The following is an 18,603-nucleotide window of genomic DNA, read 5'->3' as shown; positions in this document are numbered from 1 at the left end:
ATCTGGGGAGGGAGACAGTATTAGTTTCCTTTGAAGAGCCAGTGGGATCATGGGTAGAGTGGACACGGGCCGTGAGGGCAGAGGGTGCCGGCAGGATGCTCTTTAGGCTTCTGGTGCTGAAAGGATGGAGCTGCCACTTGTTGAAGTGGAGGAGAATAAGTTTTGCCGACATAGAAATGAGAGTTTGATTTAAGACATGTTAAGTTGGAGAGAATCTTTGGTGTCCAGGTGGAGAGGCAGGAGTCTAGAGTTCAGGAATAGAGTATCAGCTGCAGATGGTTTAGGAAGCCAAGGTTTGGGGTTTAATCAGCCAGCCAGAGAAGAGTTTCCAGGATGGAGCCTTGGGTCCTCCAGCATTTAGAGGCTGGAAGGGTGAAACAGAACCAAAGGAGGAGGTGAAAGGGGGGGCATGGCCAGTGGGGTAGGAGGACACGAGATGTAGAGAGTGGGGATGGGGTGGGGGAGTCTGTGTCAAATAGAGCAGGCTCTGAGAACTGACCATGGGATGTGACCTTCGTAGGAGCATGACCTTCATTGGAGGAGTAAGTGGGGTCAGAACCAGGTGGTCATGGGTTCAAGAGGGCCTGGGAGAGCAACTGTCCAAACTCGGTGTCTCCAACTCCTTCAAGAATTTACCTTTTAAAGAAAAGCAGAAAAATTCCAGTAACTAAACATGAAAGTGAAAGTGAATGTGAAAGTGGTTCAGTTGTGTCTGACTCTTTTCGACTCCATGGGCTATACAGGGTATATACTCCAGGCCAGAATACTGGAATAGATAGCCTTTCCTTTTTCCAGGGGATCTTCCCAACCCAGGAATCGAACCGGAGTCTGCTGCATGAAGGTAGGGTCAAAGAAGGGCTCCTCTTTTTAAGGTGGGAGATAATGTAGCATTGTATATTCTGATAGAGACGATGCAGGAGGGATGGAAAAATGGATGATGGGGAGCGATGGCAGGGTTGTTGAAATGATAGCTCCAAACAGGAAAGAACTTGTGGGATCCAGGGTCAAATGGAATAATGAGCTTTATCCAGGAGGACAGAAAATTAATCCGTAAAAATAGGAAGGCTCCAGGAAAGGTTTGAATGGGCACAGATATACCCATTAGCTTGGTAAGTGGGGAGATAAGAATGCATGGAAGGATTTGTCTTCTGGTTTTGGTTGTGGTTTCTTCTATGTTGTCAGAAAAAGTAGAAGCAAGGGCACTAGCAGAGGGGATGTGGGTGATTTGAAGGCAGAGGTGATGATGCTGCACAGAATGAAGGGCTTAGGGCAATGTGGCAGATGGCCGAGTGCACCCACTTGGGATGGGTGGCCATTCATCTGTTTTTTAATCTTAATTGGAGTAGAGTTGCTTTACAATGTTGTGTTGGATTCTGCTGTTCAAGAGTGTGAATCAGCCGTCAGTGCACATGTATCCCCTCCATCTTGTGGCCATTCATTTAAAGTGACTGGTCCTCACGGTCATATGTTTTCCTCTGGCCGTGTTCAGATGCACAGGTTAAGGCTCAGGAGGGGACGAGGGCACTAAAGGAGGGAGAGGAGAGGAGTCAAGGTAACAGGTGAGGAAGTGGTCATGATGGACTCCGGGTGCTAAGCTTAGTGAGAAGGGGAAGTGAAGATGAGAAGAATGAGGATGGAGGGAGCTTGTTGGATGGATGGATGGAGGTCCTGGAGGGGTTGCAGGGTTGCTAGTGTCCAGACAGCTACAAGGAATAAGCTTGGGACAGCAGGTGGCAGTCATGACTGACTCATTAGGGAGAAGCAATTAGGGCTGGGGGCTGGTGGGCACAGTTAAAGGAAAAACCGGATTACCCAGGATCATCCATATGTGGATATTATAACCAAGAATGATGCTGCCGTGTTAATGAAGAGGATTAAGAACTAAGTCTTCAGGGAACTAAGGGGAGTCTTCTAGAAGTCTGCTGACAGCTGAGACATAGAGGGCTGCCCATTAGTGAGATCTGAAGGCTTGAGTTTTGCTATTGAAGGTGCTGGGGGGCAGCAGAGAGGGACCACCTGTGAGGAGCAGAAAGCACAGACCTCATCTGCAAGTCCTTGGCCTGAGGTACGTGAAGGAGAAGGTGCTTAACCACCTGGGAGGTCTCGAGGGAGAGCTATGTCCTCAGCGGAAGCCAGGTTTTACTCACAGCATACAGTGTTGGATGAGGGTAGGAGGTGGGGCTGTACCAGGTGATGTCCAGAGCAGAAGTGTGAGAAGTAGGGGCCCGAGAACCCTGGCTCCGTGTGGTGCCCAATTTCAGCTAGGAGGTGAGCCATGGTGCCTTCCAAGGCTGATAGCGGGAGTAAGGCCATTGGAACCAGATGGGGCCATGTTGGGTGGGCCTTTGCCAGGAGCCCTGGGGAGGGGGGAAGTCCCTGGGCCCCCACCTTCACTCTGCTTCTAGTACTTTGCAGCCTGGAGGGACAATTTTACAGCTGAACTCTGGGACCTTCCTTCCTGGCTGTGTTAGGGCCACAAAAGGGGGTTGCCATCACGTCCTCAAGTCCTGTAGATAAGACACGGAGCAACCTCCTTTTTGGAAGTTGCTTTAAAATGAGACGGTTGTTGAAAGTAACACTTGGCTGGATCGGGAGGTGGGCTTGCAAGCCTGAAACGTCACGTTTGAGGTTTAGTTATTGTCTTTAGTGAACGGACCTCCAGAGTCTGTTCATTCTCTAAATAGATTCTAATTATCCAAATAGATTCACATTTGGTTTCACGATTGGAAGATAAAAGATCACTTCTCCCTAATGATAAACAAAAGAATGTTTTCTCAACTGAAAAAAAGGTTAAACTGCTATTCATCATGTTTTGTCTTCAAACCTTTGATAAAAGAAACTTTGGTTTTTACCATTTATAGCAATTAAAAAAGGTAGAGTTTCGGGTTCAGTAAATATAGTTTATAAAAGCAATTTCAACACACATATGTGACCTGAATAAAAAAAAAATGTAAGAACCAGAGTCCGCTCCATAGAAGGGCTGAAATATCTCTTCTTGGGTTTTTCTTCTTTTTCTGAAGTGATTTCAGAGGAGAGAGCCACTACTTAATTTTATACTAACACAAGGAAGAGATTCTGAGAAGATCATCTATGAAATAGGCCGTTTAGGGTGGGAAGCATTTAGGATGATATCTGGGAATTAAGGGCTTCCCTGGAGGCTCAGATGGTAAAGAATCTGCCTGCAATGCGGGAGACCTAGGTTCAACCCCTGGGTTGGGAAGATCCCCTGGAGAAGGGAATGGCTACCCACTCTAGTATTCTTGCCTGGAAAATGTCATGGACAGAGGAGCCTGGAGGGCTACAGTCCATGGGGTCACCACTACATTGCAAAGAGTCAGACATGACTGAGTGACTAACACACTGGGAATTAAATGGAGGGAGTAATGAGTAGAGTTTGAGTAGAGAGATGGAAATAGGAAGTATTTTATTGAGCCTTTTATAGACAGTGTTTAGATTTACTTTTAAAAAAATTTTTATTGGAGTATCATTGCTTTACAGTGTATTAGTTTTTACTGTACAGCAAAGTGAATCAGCTGTATGTATATGTGTATGTGTGTGCTCAGTTTTGCCTAACTCTTTGCAACCCCATGGACTGTAGCCTGCCAGCCTCCTCTGTCCATGAGATTTTCTAGGCAAGAATTCTGGAGTGGGTAGCCATTTCCTTCTCCAGGGGATCTTCCTGACCCAGGATAAAAAAATGTAAACAATAGAGGGTCATTTGATGTGAGGAAACTCAGTCAAGAAATGAACATAAAAAAAACCTGCTATAGAAGGAATGAAGCCTCTGGGGTCACAGCATAAATGCTCAGTACTGCTCTGTGTGGGGGTGGTCTCATGACTAGGGCACACAACATTTCCACGGGGGAAGTGAACAATGGAGCACCACGAGGGAGCATCTGTCCATATCCTCAAAAGTCTATGCTCATTCCCTGGATGACGTCTCAGGGTATTACTAAATACTGCCTTTATACTTCTGACTTCTGCATTTCTATCTCCAGCCTGGATCACTCCTCTTCAGTGTGCACGCTTCTGTGTGTGTGTGTGTGTGTGTGTGTGTTTACTCAGTTGTGTCCCATCCTTTGTGACCCCATGGACTGTAGCCTGCCAGGTTCCCTTGTCCATGGGATTTCCCAGGCAAGAATTTTGGAGTGAGTTGTCACTTCCTATTCCAGGGGATCTTCCTGCCCTAGGAATTGAACCCGTATCTCTTTTGTCTCCTGCCTTGGCAGGCAGATTCTTTACCACTGTGATACCTGAGAAGCTCCTCTTCACTCTGGATGGCCCTCAACTCCTGATTTCCTTCCAGATAGCTTTACTGAGGTGTGTAGTGAGAATCTCAAATATGATTCATGGGGCAGCGAGCCTCCAAGATGGCCTTAAGGATCCAAGCTCCTGCCCCTCTCACTTGGCCCTGTGAACGACCCTGATCAGAACCACCCAAGTTAGTGGGGATCAGACACTGAGATAGTGAAGTTGGGCTGTTTAATCTACCAAGTTTGGGGGTCATTTGTTACATGGCAATGGAAAACAGATACAGTGCATCCAAAACAAACTCCCAGTCTTTCCGCAGACTTCCTCCTGCGTTCTTTCCTGTTGCTGTTAATGGTAATCCTGTCCTTTCAAAAAAGCTCAGACCAGAAACGCTGGCATCATCTTTGAATGATGAGATGGAGTCTTCCCTATGTTTCTCAAATCCCACATCCAGTTTTTCACCAAATCCCTGTTGGCTCTGTCTTTAAACTATATGCATAATCTGACTACCTACCACCTCTACAAGTCTATTGTGGTCTAATGGCTTAGACTCTAAACCACTATCCTCTCTTGACTGGATTATGGCAATGTCTCCTGTTGCCATTGGTTTCTGTAATTCTGACATTGTCCAATTTGTACATTCACAGTAAAGCATCCAGAGTTATCTTAACAGTATAGATCAGATTATGTCATTCCTCTGATTAAATCTCTCTAAAGACTTCCAATCTCACTTAAGAAAAAAGCCACAGCCCTTCCAGGGGTTTTGATATCTGTTACTTGTCCTTCCTCTGATCGCACTTTGTACCTTCCCTCTGGCTCTCTTTCCTCCAGCCACACTGGTACCATTATTTTTACTCCTAACAGGGAAGGAACAATTCTGTCTTAGACCTTATAGTCATGGTCCCCTCTGCCAGGAATCATGTTCTTTTTGATAACTATGGGGTCTTTTTTCTTGTTCTACATTATACCAGTCTTCTTGAGGACAATTCTATTTAAAATAGTAGCCTCCATCCCTGCCCTCCACCTTTCCTGCTTTTTTTTTTCTCTTAGCTTTATCATCATCTGATCCTGTACTTCAGATATTGTATATCTTGTGTCTCTCCCTTCACTAGAAGGCAAGCCCCAGGGAACTTTGTCTTTTCTGTGCACCAACGTATTTCAAGTCCCAGGAGCAGGCCCAGTTCCTGCTATAGCTTTACTGTGCTTTGCAGATAACCTCATATTTTACATACTGAAGGTTTGTGGCAATCCTGTATTGAGCAAGTCTGTCAGTGCTATTTTTCCAACACCATTTGCGCACTTTGGTCTCTGTGTCATCTTTTGGTAATCCTTGCCATATTTCAAGCATTTTCATTATTATAACTGTTATGGTGATCTGTTATCAGTGATCTTTAATATTAGCACTACAACTTGCTGAAGGTTCAGATGATGATTAGCCTTTTTTAGTAATATCTTAAAATTAAGGTTTATTCATTGTTTTTCTAGACATAATGCTACTTTATTGCACACTTATTTGACTACAGTATAGTGTAAATATCACTTTTATATGCACTGGGAAGCCAAAAAATTCATGTGACTCATTGTAGTATTCACCTTATTGTACTTATCTAGAACCAAACACACAGTGTCTCCAAAATATGTCTATAGGTCCTCAAATATATTTTTGAAAAAGTAAACAGTATAAATAGAAAGTAATATACTGTTTGTAAAAGAGGAAAATCTAAAAGATCCTAAAGTACTTTAAAAATTATTAAAAGTGAAAGGAGAAGCATGAAAAAAGGTACTGTTTAGATCACTCAGACTTGAAAAAGAATTGAATATCACTTCCAGAAATGAGAACAATAGCAACTAAAATGTAAAAAGACCATAAGGAATTAGAGTTAGAAGACAGATCTGAGGAAGCCACTCAGAATGGGGCACAGAGATAGGATGAGATTAAAATCATGAAAAAAGAAATTGAAACCTGGAATGAGAAGGTCTGACATAAGTACTGAATAGAAGTTTCACCAGAAGAAAGCAGTGACAGTGTGGCAGAGGCGATAATTAAAAAGACAATGGCAGAAAATTCTCCAGATTTGAAACAAAACATAAACCTTTAGACTAAAATAATAGAGTCCCAAGCAGGACTGTAATCTATATGTAGACACACTGAGGTAAAACTATAAGATATTGGGAAGGGAAAAATTTCAAATATAGCAACAGAATAAAAGAGTGCTCACAACTGTGAGTCTGACAGCAGATTCTTCATAAGTAATATTATTTGTCAGGATACAATGTAAATATGCTGTCAGTTAGCTAATGGAAACAACCATTATCCTAGAATTCTATACACAGCTAAAAGTATCATTCAACAATGGGGTGGGGGGAATAAGAGCATTTTCAGCCCTTTAGCAAAGAAGTTTTGCTGAGATAACTACTGAAGTATGTACATCAGTAAGGAAAAAATTGAATACTGAGGGTTGGAGAGGGGTTGGAGTTACAGTGCTATGAAACAAATTGAATGTTCTCATAGTGCTAAACAATGACTTACAAACAAGAGGAGAGGATTACAAACAGGGAGAAATTAAAATACTAAAACGATAAAGTGGCAGATGGGAAGAGGGAGATCAGAATTGAATGGTTCTAAGACCTGGCAGTGAGAGATTTTGATTGACTTTGGTTTTTTTTTTAGGTGTCAAGTATGCATAAGCATAAATTAAAATGTATAATTTTCAAGCTGGTGAAGGGGCAGAGGAGAATGAAGAAAACATTATCCATTTAATAGAAGTCAGAGAGGAGAAAAATGGTCAAAAATTGAGGGAAAAAACATGAACCAGGAAAGCACTAAAGAGAGGAAATTTGACTAGTGATGTTCTTATCAGATAAAATTAATTTGAAAGCAAATAGCATTGGTGTAGATGAAGATTATATGAGTGACAAGTGAAAAAATTCACAGGTAAGGTACAACAATGCTAGTCTAATAACCTAGACTCAAATATATAAGGAAACAATGGACAGAATTTCAAAGAAAAATTAACAAATTTGCAATGATGGTAAGAGATGTTAACATATCTGTACCAGAAACTAATGAAAGAAGACAAAATATTAGTAAGGCTATGCTAGATATGAGCAACATGATTAACAAAGATGATTTAATGCTTCAGTCATGATTAACAAAGATGACTTAACATCAAAATACATATTCTTGGAGACAAACCTCCAGCCATTTTTTTAAAAGTACATATTTACTGACTATAAACACCACATAATTGATATCATATAAAATATATTCCTTGGGAGGGAGGTTCAAGAAGAAGGGAACATGTGTGTACCTGTGGCTGATTCATGTTGATGTGTGGCAGAAACCAACACAATATTGTAAAACAATTATTCCCCAATTAAAAAATAAATACAAGAATATATTCCTTGATCACAATGTACATTTTTAAAGTAAAGATGAAAATCTCCTATTCTTTGGAAGTGAAATAAATATGCTTACAAGAAGTGGTTAAAGATGAAATTGTATTGGAAATTATGAAATAATTAGAACCTCTTCACAATCATTGCAATATGTGCCAAAAGGTGAGGATCAGATTTATGTAATAGAAAAAACAAAAAATTGAAAAATGAGTGAATGAATTATTCAAGTCATAAAGTTAGCAAGAGAAAACCAGAAAAAGAAATTATATGTAGAAGAAATAGGTGACAAAAAGTAAGAAGGTGAAAAAAGCAATGCATATTCAGTAAAAGAGAACAACACAAAGAAGAAATTAAGTCACCCACCCATCTCATTATGCACAGATGCTCTCTGTTAATATTTTGGTGCAGATCCTTCCAGTTTTTTATGAAGTGATGGAACCCATGCCAGGGCTGTGTTTTACTTACAGAAAGTTTGGGTTTTTGGAGCAGGGAAATGGTTTGGAAGTGGCAATGGAGAGAAAGTAAGCTTTCTATTTTGGAGTTTTGATACAAATGGATTTAGGAGGAAAACGCCAACTTGAGACAGTGGTGGTGATACCTATCATCAAGGACTCTGCTGTGCGAGGAAGAGGCCAAGGTTTTCCGAGAGGAGACTGGGGACATAGGAGAGCTCCCAGGTCAGAAGCCTGGAGCTACAGAGGTAACGTTGAGAGGGCTGTGGAACAGGGGGCTGGGTGGTAAAGTGGGAGCCGAGATCTAGTGATGCTGGATTCTTCTGATTTGGCCACTTGGAAGGGACTGGTCCCCAGGCAGGTGGGCATGACCAGAATGTTCCTGTTGTGTGGTCTGGCAGAGAGCTGGTGAGTGGTCAGTTTAAGTTGTGGTCGTCAAACTTAACAAGACAGTGAAGGGGCTTGTGGGGAAGGGGTTGGGGGAGGGGGAGGCAGCCCCTGACTACTTCTGCCATTACATTATCCACATCTTCTGTCAGTGTCTTCTTTCTAATTTCTGGTCTACTGAGGGCAGCAGTTTTTTCAACTTTACTATGAACTACCTTCTTCTGCTGATTCCAGGCTTAGGGGTGCGAGGAAAAGGTTGCAGCCTGAGCCTGACGTGCTGTCTAGATATAGACAGAGCTTCCGTTTTGACTTTATTTTCCAGTGGCGATGGGGTTCAAGTTCTCTCTGCTTAGCTCCTTTAAAAGGCAAGTTTTTCCAGGGTTCACAGTAACCAATGAAAGCCTTCTAAAATGAACAAGGCAGGCCAGGATACAAGAAACCTCTAATGAAGGGAGATCAAAGACACTGTGTTCTGTTTGTCCTCCGCCCACTCCCCATTCTCCCCTGCCCCCCAAGTACTCTGTGCTCCATCCCCAAAGAGACCTGCAGAACAGGCTTATTTTTTCCTGAAAACTCCTAACGTGTTCACTGTGGCCTCAGGAGGAGTCTGCACACATGCCACTGCCTTTGATTGAAAGTCCATTCCTGTAACTCAGATGACTCAGGCAGAACATGCCTGTGCCGTTTTACAGGTGATGGTAAACTCACCGTCTTCCACGTGCCTTTGCTCCTGGCAGACTTTTGGCTGCACTGTAAGCCTTGGGCCGAGACAGAAGAGTGGACTCTGGTTATCAAAGCTTCGTCTAAATAAGCTGGGACCGTGTTGTAGCTGTCTTGGCTTTAGAGCTAGGTATATGGGCAGTCTGCCTTGGAGGCTCTCCAAAGTGGAGATGGTTACTGAAGAAAAAAAAAAAAAAAGACCTCCTTATAAGGAAGATTCACCTCGAGGAAGGCCCCGCATCGACTCAGCCACTAGCACGAGACGAGAGCTCCAGTGCATCAGAGCCAAAGAGGATTCTCCTGCCCTCAAGCAAAGGCCAGGCCTGGTTTTTATAGGCCAGACATAAATCTGAGAAAGTGTTTATAAAATAGAGTCTATCTGCAAAGCTTAGAAAACAACTTTTATAGGTTCATTCTTAGAAAATCGATAGGAGGTTATTTACAGAAGTGGCTTATGTGGGGAACGATGTTCTGTCACCTCGTCTGGCCCCATCCAGTTCATTCAGCAAAACAGGACCGTTCATCTGGGGCTCCCGACGCACTCGGGGGCAGGGAAGCCTGCTTTACGGTGTCGCTGCCAAAGGACAGGGGAGCCTCTGTGAAAAGTTCATTAGTGGGTCTCAAAGCTCAGGGCTGATGTTCCTACCCTGCCCTCCATTTCCAGTCTGCCAGGATTCCCACTTGGTTTTCCAGCCTCCAGGAAGGCCGGGAGAGCTGGAGTGAACCAGGAGTCCTGTGCTGAAAGTGCCTCTAATGCTCGTCCTGCCAAGCCTGCCAGTTCCAATAGGTGAGGAGGCTGACGCCCAGAGAGGGCTCTCTCCTTTCCACAAACATCACTACATACAGAGCACGATGCTGGGCCCTCTGTGGGACGCAGAAACACAGGGGCCAGTGTCCTCGTCCTCGGGGAGTGTTTCTGATAAAGGAGATGACACACGTATACAAATAACTAGTATGAAACTAGTCAGTCCTAAAGGCAGTCAACCCTGAGTATTCACTGGAAGGACTGATGCTGAAGCTGAAGCTCCAATACTCTGGACACCTGATGGGAAGAGCCGACTTATTGGAAAAGACCCTGATGCTGGGAAGGATTGAGGGCAGGAGGAGAAGGGGGCGACAGAGGATGAGATGGTTGGATGGCATCACCAGTTCAATGGACCTGAGTTGAGGAAACTCAGGGAGAGAGTCAAGGACAGGGAAGCCTGGCGTGCTGCAGTCCACAGGGCTGCAAAGAGTCAGATACGACTTAGCAACTGAACAACAACAACAAGGATAAAGCTGTAAATAATATGCATCCTGTGGGGGTTTGGATGTTTAGAAGGAAATCAGCCCTTTTTTGGGGGGACGGGGAATGGGAGAGCAAACTGGTGATTGTTATGAAGTATCGATAGTTGATATTTAAGGGCAGTCTGGGTGAATGGGGAGGATTTTTGCCCTGTCAGCATGGTAGCTAAGAGTAAACATACTGGAATGGGAAATCCTGATATGAAAAGAAAACACTAGGACGTTGAGTTGAGTCAGAGAGGAAAGGACAATAGGGGAAGCATAAGAAGGAAGGTTGGAGGGACAAGTGCGGCTCGGTGACAGCCCCCTAAAGGCTGGAGTGGGCGGTGCAGCTTGGCTAGGGGCAGTGCTGGCCACTAGAGCTTTTCCTGAGGCAGGGGTGGCTGAGATGGAAACAGCAAGAACAAGAGGGTGACCAGAAACTCATCCTCTCCCAGAATTCAAGGGAGAAAGATTCGAAAGTGGACTGTGGCTTAGGGTGTCCAGTGCTTCCAAGAGGACAGGGAATAATGGAATACATTGGGGTGGGCGCCTGATTTCAGGGGTTTGGCAAGGAGTGATTGATGTGCGTGCAGAGACAGGCTATGGGAAATTCTGATGAGTAGTTTGCTGGTAAGAAAAGAAAAGCTCTGGAGGTAGTGTGTGTGGGGAATCAGTCTGCAGGGGATGCTCTGAGGGGCCGAGGAAAGCAGCAGTCGTGAAGGATTCGGGCTGGCTGGACCCCCCGAGCATGGGTCCTAGGATTCTCAATGAGTTTTTCGTCCACGTGATTGGTGGGGGATATTTCCTAAAATCAAAAAACCTGAAGGTGCAGTTTCATCTGATGTCATCACCTACCATGTGGGACTTAGAACTTGACGCAAGTTCTAAGGGTTGATGACCAGTTTGGAAGGCCAGGGTTGATGAGCAGATTGGAAGGCCAGGATGGGTTCCCCATTTGGAGCTCTCACACATCGCCTGGGGACCCTGAGGTCACGCCTGAGGGTGGCAAGCACCCATGGGGCTCTGCTGAACACGGCTAGCAGCCATTCGGATTATCTGCAGATCAGATCAAAGGAGATATTACTTTGACGTATTTCCCCCTTAACTCAAGCATTTGGCAAACATCTCATTCTTTTTAGAGAAGATTTTGATTTTTGTAGTATTAAGACCTTTTTTTTTTCTCCCCAAGCATATTTCTCTCAGTTTTCAAAAGGTTGGGTCCTTGTGGGAAATTTAATCCACATGTTTATGATTCATTTCAACTCCACTCCTTTCAAATTTATCTTTGGAGCCTGAGTTGGTACTTGAGAAGCCTTTTAAAGTTCAGGACTTTGAGAACCAGCTAGTTATTTTGCTAGCTGTGTCTTAAACACATATCAAAAATTTTCTTAAGAGCAAACCCCAGAGTTTGGAGGGTCATGTGAACATAGCAAGTGCGCAGCTTTCAGCAGTGTATCTGCAACAGCGCACCTGTAAACAAGGATGCTGAATCTTGAAGGGGTGGTGGAGAAGGAGGCAACTGTGTGTCTAGGGGCAGCATCCGGGGGGCTCCAAATGGTCCCAGAGACAGGAGGCCTGGGAAGCATCATGGCATCTCTGTCGACCGGTGTCGCCCTGCTTCTTTTTATAGCTTCTCAAAGCATAGATCGTTGAGCTGCTGGAACATTCCAGATCACCTCCGGGACTAGTTCCACTCCGTCATCTTGTAACTAAAAATGGAAGTTCCAAAAGGTTCAGTGTCTTATTCAAGATTTCACACACTTTTGTTTTAGAACTTCTGCAAGCTTTCACCTCATCTATTTTATTCCAAGGAGAAGAATATTTGATGGGAGTCAAGGTCACTCTGAGCTTCCCAGGTGGCTCAGTGGTAAAGAATACACCTGCCAGTACAGGAGATGCAGGGGACTTGGGTTCAATCCCTGAGTGGGGAAGATCTTCTGGAGGAGGAGAGGGCAACCCACTCTAGTATTCTTGCCTGGGAAATCCCACGGACAGAGGAGCCTGGCAGGCTACAGTTCATGGGGTCACAGAGAGTTGGACTCGACTGAGCAACTGAGCACACACACAGCAGGGTCACTCTTCAAAGACTCAGAGTCGAGACTGGGAGGGTGGTGGTGACAGTCTTTGGAGAGTGAAGAAGGAGGTTGCACACCTACTTCCACAGCAAGTGCCCTCTTTGAGTTTGTCCCTTTGAAATCGTCTGCTTGGGGTTGTTTCTCCTCTTGGGAAGAGCAGCGTGAAAGAGGACTCAGGAGGAATGGGCTTTTAAAGCCGTAAACCAGAAGGGTATCCTATGGGGAGGGTGGAATACTCTGAGGTTACCCTGCACCCAGATGACTGCAGCGCTCAGATGGACACACGTTTCCTTCTCCAGAATACTCGCGTTTATTAGATGAGTCAGTGGGTGACCATTCTAAGTATGTTGGGTCCGCACAGCCACTGCAGGGGAAATCTATTGACCTTGGACCCAAACTCGGGCCCAGATCAGCTCCACTCGGCTGTTTCGTTTGGTTGTAAAAAATGTGGGAAATAGATGCATATCAGCGAAGGTCTTGGTCTTTGTTCAGCAAGGAAACTTGTGGTGAAATTTATGAAGGTTTTTATCAGAGTGAGGTCAACAGAACATAGTCACACACATGCCATTTAAAACAGCATTTGTTTTATAAGTGATTATAAAAGTACTATATGTTTGTGGTGGAAAACTTGAAAAATGCCAAAAGTATAAAGAGGAAAAGATAAATTACTTATAATTCCACTACTTAGAGATAACCAATGTTAACATTAAACATTTGCACGTTTCCTGTCTTTTGGGTGGGTTTATAGACTTTTATTTTTGTGTGTGTGCAAAATATACTATTTTCGGATGTTGTGCATTGTCAAACAGAGAAAAAGATGTTTCATGAGCACCTAAAGACCAGTAGCTGTGGTTCTGTTGGGTCTCCAGATCTGGAATGAGATCCACAGCACTTGTAGGACCCACAGCAGCTGGAGTTCACGGCTGTTCCTTCTCCACACTTGGTTCCCCTTTCTGCCTTCTCACTTTTCTTCCCACAACTAACTAGCAATCTCAATTTTTCCCTCTACCTTCCGGCTTCTTCTCACACGTGGTTTCTCATTTCTTATGTTTTGGCTCACGCACGGCCCCTTTCTACCTCCTGGCCTCAACTGCTCACATACCATTTGTGTGACATTTTCCAGCTCGGACTCGTCAGAGAGAAGCTGATTTATTCCATTAGTGACTCTTATCTCTGTCAAGCACAGCTGGGTACTTGGGCTTTGCCATAAATTGCTGGGCAGCTGGATTGGTTACCTCTCTGCTCTAGTCAGGTGTGGCTGGATGATGAGATTCAGGTAACATCTAGAAAATAATAGGGAAGACAGTGAAAATCACCCCACATTCTGCTGCTCTGTTATTCTCGAATAAACACTGTTCATATTTTCGTGATTGTTTTCCTTTCAGTCATTTTTATGTGACACGTGCATGGACATGTGTACGCCTGTGCATATTTTTTCTTTTTTTGTATTTATTTTAAATTGAAGGATGATTGCTTTACAATATTGGTTTGAGAAAGGATTTATTTTAAAAATTTGTGCAGAAGCTGTTGGCCCGGGATGGGTGGATGTGAACGCAGGCAGGCTCGGGGAGGAGGCAGGCTGGGGGAAGAAATGTGACCATGTGCCATTTTTTAGCCAATCATTATATTAGAACATTTTCTTACATTTTACCTCTGTTTTCTAAAACCTGATTTGTTGTTGTGTACAGAGTTCACTTTATGGGCGTGAAAGTGAAAGTGGCTCAGTTGTGTCCGACTCTTTGTGGCCCTGTGGACTATACAGTCCATGGAATTCTCCAGGCCAGAATACTGGAATGCGTAGCCTTTCTCTTCTCCAGGGGATCTTCCCAACCCAGGGATCGAACCCAGGTCTCCCACTTTGCAGGTGGATTCTTTACCAGCTGAGCCACAAGGGAAGCCCAAGAATACTGGAGTGGGTAGCCTATCCCTTCTCCAGCGGATCTTCCTGACTCAGGGATTGAACTGGGGTCTCTTGCATTGCAGGCGGATTCTTTACCAACTGAGCTACCAGTTTATTTCACAATTTCAGCATCACCTGGCACTTCTTGGGGTCTGCAGTGGGGGGAGGGGGGACTCTGCTCTTTTGTCACATAATGTCAACGTCCTCACAGTGGAAGTGATGTTCCGCTAGGTGGCCCCAAATTGACAAATACTTACCAGTGACTCTTCAGATGAATGATTTAGTTTCATGAAAAAAATGAAGACACTTGGATTTATCTTTTTCTTTCCAGTTTATGTCCATAGATCCTATGGAATTAATTTTGATGAATGGCATAGGAAGGAATTGAACCTTAACATTTTCCCCCTAAAATTTTCACATATTGTCCCAGAATCATCTGCCCTCTATCCATTCTTTCTCAACTCATTAGGAATTTCATGTAATTTTCTTGGTTCTCAGATGCGATTGATTGTAAGATTCACCTTTGACTTAGAAACCATAGCCATTTAAAATTCTCGAGTCACATCCTGATACCAGAAATATTAAGAATTTTCAAAAATGTTTTTAAGAACCACAATCAAGAAATGTGGTACCAAACTGTCCTACTTACTTAGCTGTTCCTGAGCTTTCTATCCTCTTGGACTGACCTATTTTGCAGCACGTTGTTTTAATAGTGATGAATTAAAATTTCTTTTGCTATCTGGAACTTTATTATTTTTAATGTAATCTTGTCCTTCTGTTTTTCTATATGATCTTCAAAATGAGTTCCTCCCATCCTATTACCATTCTTCAGCCTTGCATTAAATTTGTAATAAATGTGAAATAACTTATATTAATAATATCAATACTTTAACTTGATTTTTGATATTATAATGAATAATGATAATAATTATTTACATTTTATTATTATTTGCATAAATATACATTTCCCCCATGGTTTACTCTAGTTTTCCAATTGTGTATTAATTGAATATTGAATGTATTTTTAATGTTGTATCTGACTTTAATGAAAATGCTTTAGGTATTTAATTATTCCCAGTGATGTCTATTGGTCTGAAGTAGGTGATTTTCTGTCTTGTTAAGGAGATATACCAGTTTTTTCAAGAGTTTTAATTAGGATTAAGTGTTGAAAAATTGCTTAATATGCCTTTGCATCTCTCAAGGACTTACTATGGTTTCTTTGTTTTTAACTTAAGTAGATTTTTAAGCCTTTGGCCAACCTTTAATTTCTCTATAAACTTGACTTTGCTTTTGGATGTTATATTAGTGAATGTTTAACATCTGTATCTTTTTTTTTTAATTTAAATGTATTTGTTTTTAATTGGAGGATAATTGCATTACAGTATTGTATTGGTTTCTGCCATGTATCAATATGAATCAGCCATAGGTACAAGTAACATCTGTTATCTTTAATCATAAGGGAGGTTTAGTCTATAGCTTTCTTGGTTTTTCATTTTCTTTTTTCCTTTTTTAAAAAATACTCCAGAGTAGAGGGTTTACTCAGACTCTTTAATTTATAGCACGTTTTTGTCGTTCTTCTGTGCCAGACACCACCATGTCTTTGTTTGTTTGCTTATTTATTTCCATCTATCCCCTTGCCCCACTGTCATCCCCTGCTCCCATCCAGCACCCCCCACCCACATACACAACTATTTTAACATTTTAAATGTGCATTTGTTTATGTGACTGGGTCCTTTAACAATGTGTCTTATAGAGTACGCATTGTTATTATTTTATAGATCTCACACTTTTTAGACTAAGCCCTGTGTATTCAGGACACACCCTCATTGTTTCTGCTGCACAGTACTCCGTGGGTGTGTCCCCATATGTGATTTCTTTAGCTCTTCAGATGTGGTATCCATGGTTATGCCAGCTCCATTAAGAAAAACTGAAGGCATGCTGTGTTTCATTTTTTAATATTTTGGCAAAGTGTAACCTGTGTGAAATACTTATTCCTTGAGAGTTTGAAAAACATCATCCATAAAGCCTATTTGTACCTAGTGTCATTTAGGGAATAGTTGTTACACACACACACACACACACACACACACACACTCTCTTCCATCACTATGAATCTGTTTTTGACCTCTTATTGGGAAATTTTTATACTGAAAATGTTTTTTGAGAAAATCATTACTGTTCAAATCTAACAACAAAATATTTCTTATAAATTACAGTTTTTTGTAATTATTGGCTATATTGCTTTTTATACTTTTGATGCTTTTTGTATTTGTGTTTTTGCTCTTTTTGCAATTTCTGCTCCTTTCTGATGTAGAAGTAATATATGCCTGTTAATAAGAGGACTTGGATGAGTTTCTTTTCGTGCCTTAACCTTGTCCAGAACTTGTTCTGCTTCATTATTTTTTTAAAGAAACAAAGTTGTTTATCAATTTAAATGTTTTCTAATAATTTTTTAAAAATAATTTTATATTTATCTATTTCTCTTACCTGCATTTTAAAGACTGATTTTCTTGATCTCTTTCAGGTTAATGAATCAGATACTCAGTTCACATAGTCAGTCTTGTTCATAATAACACCATTAGTTTTCCCCAGTATATCTTTGGCCACAGCCCTGACATTTTACATGTTCTGTTCTTATTGTCATCACTGAAAAAAATACTCTGTACTTGTAGCTTTGTTTTTTTCTTTGTCTTGAGTTATTTAAGAGAGTCTAATATTTCTAGTGTTTTTTTTTTAAAAATTCCTGTGTTATGAATTTCTGGGTTTATTACAGTGTGGTTAGAGAATGTGAGAATGTAGTCTGCATTATTTCCACTTTTTGAGAACTAGCAGGATTTTCTTTGTGGCCTAATATATGATCAATTTTTGTTAATGTTCCATGCCCATTTGGAAAGAATATGTGCGATCTGAATATTTCTGAGGCTTGTGTATATCTATTAAATCAAACATATGATGTAGCATATTTTTATCCTTTTTCCCCCCACATATGTGTGCGTTTATCTGGTCTACTAGAACTGACAGTCTGAATGCATATATTAATGACTCCCCCTGTAACTGGTTTTATCAGCTTCTCCTTGGGTTTCCAACCATTTTTGCTCTATTTCATCAGTAGAGTCAAGTGTTTTCCAACATTTCTTTAGCTGTGTTCTATAGGGTGCTGCAAAGAACAGGTATGTTACAAAACAAAGCGTAGCTTAATTTTTATTAAGTCTGGTTTGATTGGCATTATATTATGGGAAATTTAGACCATATTCCATCACTGGAGCTAGTCATCATCATTATGTGAATTTTCACGTTTTCCTACAGTTTTGCTTGTTTAATCCTTCAGCATACATCCACTCAGACATCTTCCATGTATCTCCGTTGAACACTGAATACCTATTCATTGGGAACCATCTAAAATTATATGCAACCCTCCCTGTGAGTGGGTTCTTCTGTCCCACCCCAAAGAAATCACATTCTGCCCTGTGACTTGCTTTGTCCAATGACTGCGATCTGAAGTGATGTACAGCACATCAAAGCATCATGCTTTAAAGGTCACTGCTTTTGTGTGTGTGTGTGATTTTTTAAAAATCTATTTTGTAATAGGAGGAAGACTGCTTTACAGTGTTGGTTTCTGCTGTACAAGAATGCAAATCAGCCATAATTATACATATATCACCTCCATCTTGAGCGTCCCCACCCCCACCCCGCCCCATCCTACCCCTCTTGGTCATCACAGAGTGCCAGACTGGGCTCCATGTGTTGTTATATAGCAACTTCTCACCAGCTATCTGTTTTACACATGGCGGTATATATATGTCGAGGCTACTTCCTCCATTCTTCCCACCCTCTCCTTCCCCTGCTGTGTCCGCAAGTCCATTCTCTATGTCTGTGTCTCCATTCCTTCCCTACAAATAGGTTCATCTATACCATTTGTCTAGATTTCATACATATGTGTTAATATACTATATTTGTTTTTCTCTTTCTGACTTCATTCTGTAAACAGACTCTATATTCACCCACCTCACTAGAACTGACTCAAATTCACTCTTTTTTATGGCTAAGTAATATTTCATTGTGTTTGTGTACCACATCTTTACCCATTCATCTGTTGATGGATATCTAGGTTTCTTCTGTGTCCTAGCTATTGTAAATAGTGCTGCTATGAACA

The 18,603-nt window shown here is 42.1% G+C and overlaps 1 long non-coding RNA gene across 1 annotated transcript in view; it reads left to right on the top strand.

Moving 5' to 3' along the window:
• The window catches only part of LOC145542251 (uncharacterized), a 209,883-nt gene that overhangs the window by 57,524 nt on the left and 133,756 nt on the right, over nt 1-18,603 (top strand). The gene's annotated exons all lie outside the window — the stretch shown is intronic.

Source organism: Giraffa tippelskirchi, chromosome 3, assembly GCF_054371585.1.
Source record: "Giraffa tippelskirchi isolate mGirTip1 chromosome 3, T2T-mGirTip1v1.2.pri, whole genome shotgun sequence".
NCBI classification, from domain to species: Eukaryota; Metazoa; Chordata; class Mammalia; order Artiodactyla; family Giraffidae; genus Giraffa; species Giraffa tippelskirchi.
Note: the sequence above shows the minus strand (reverse complement) of the source record. Positions and strands in the feature narration are given on the sequence as shown.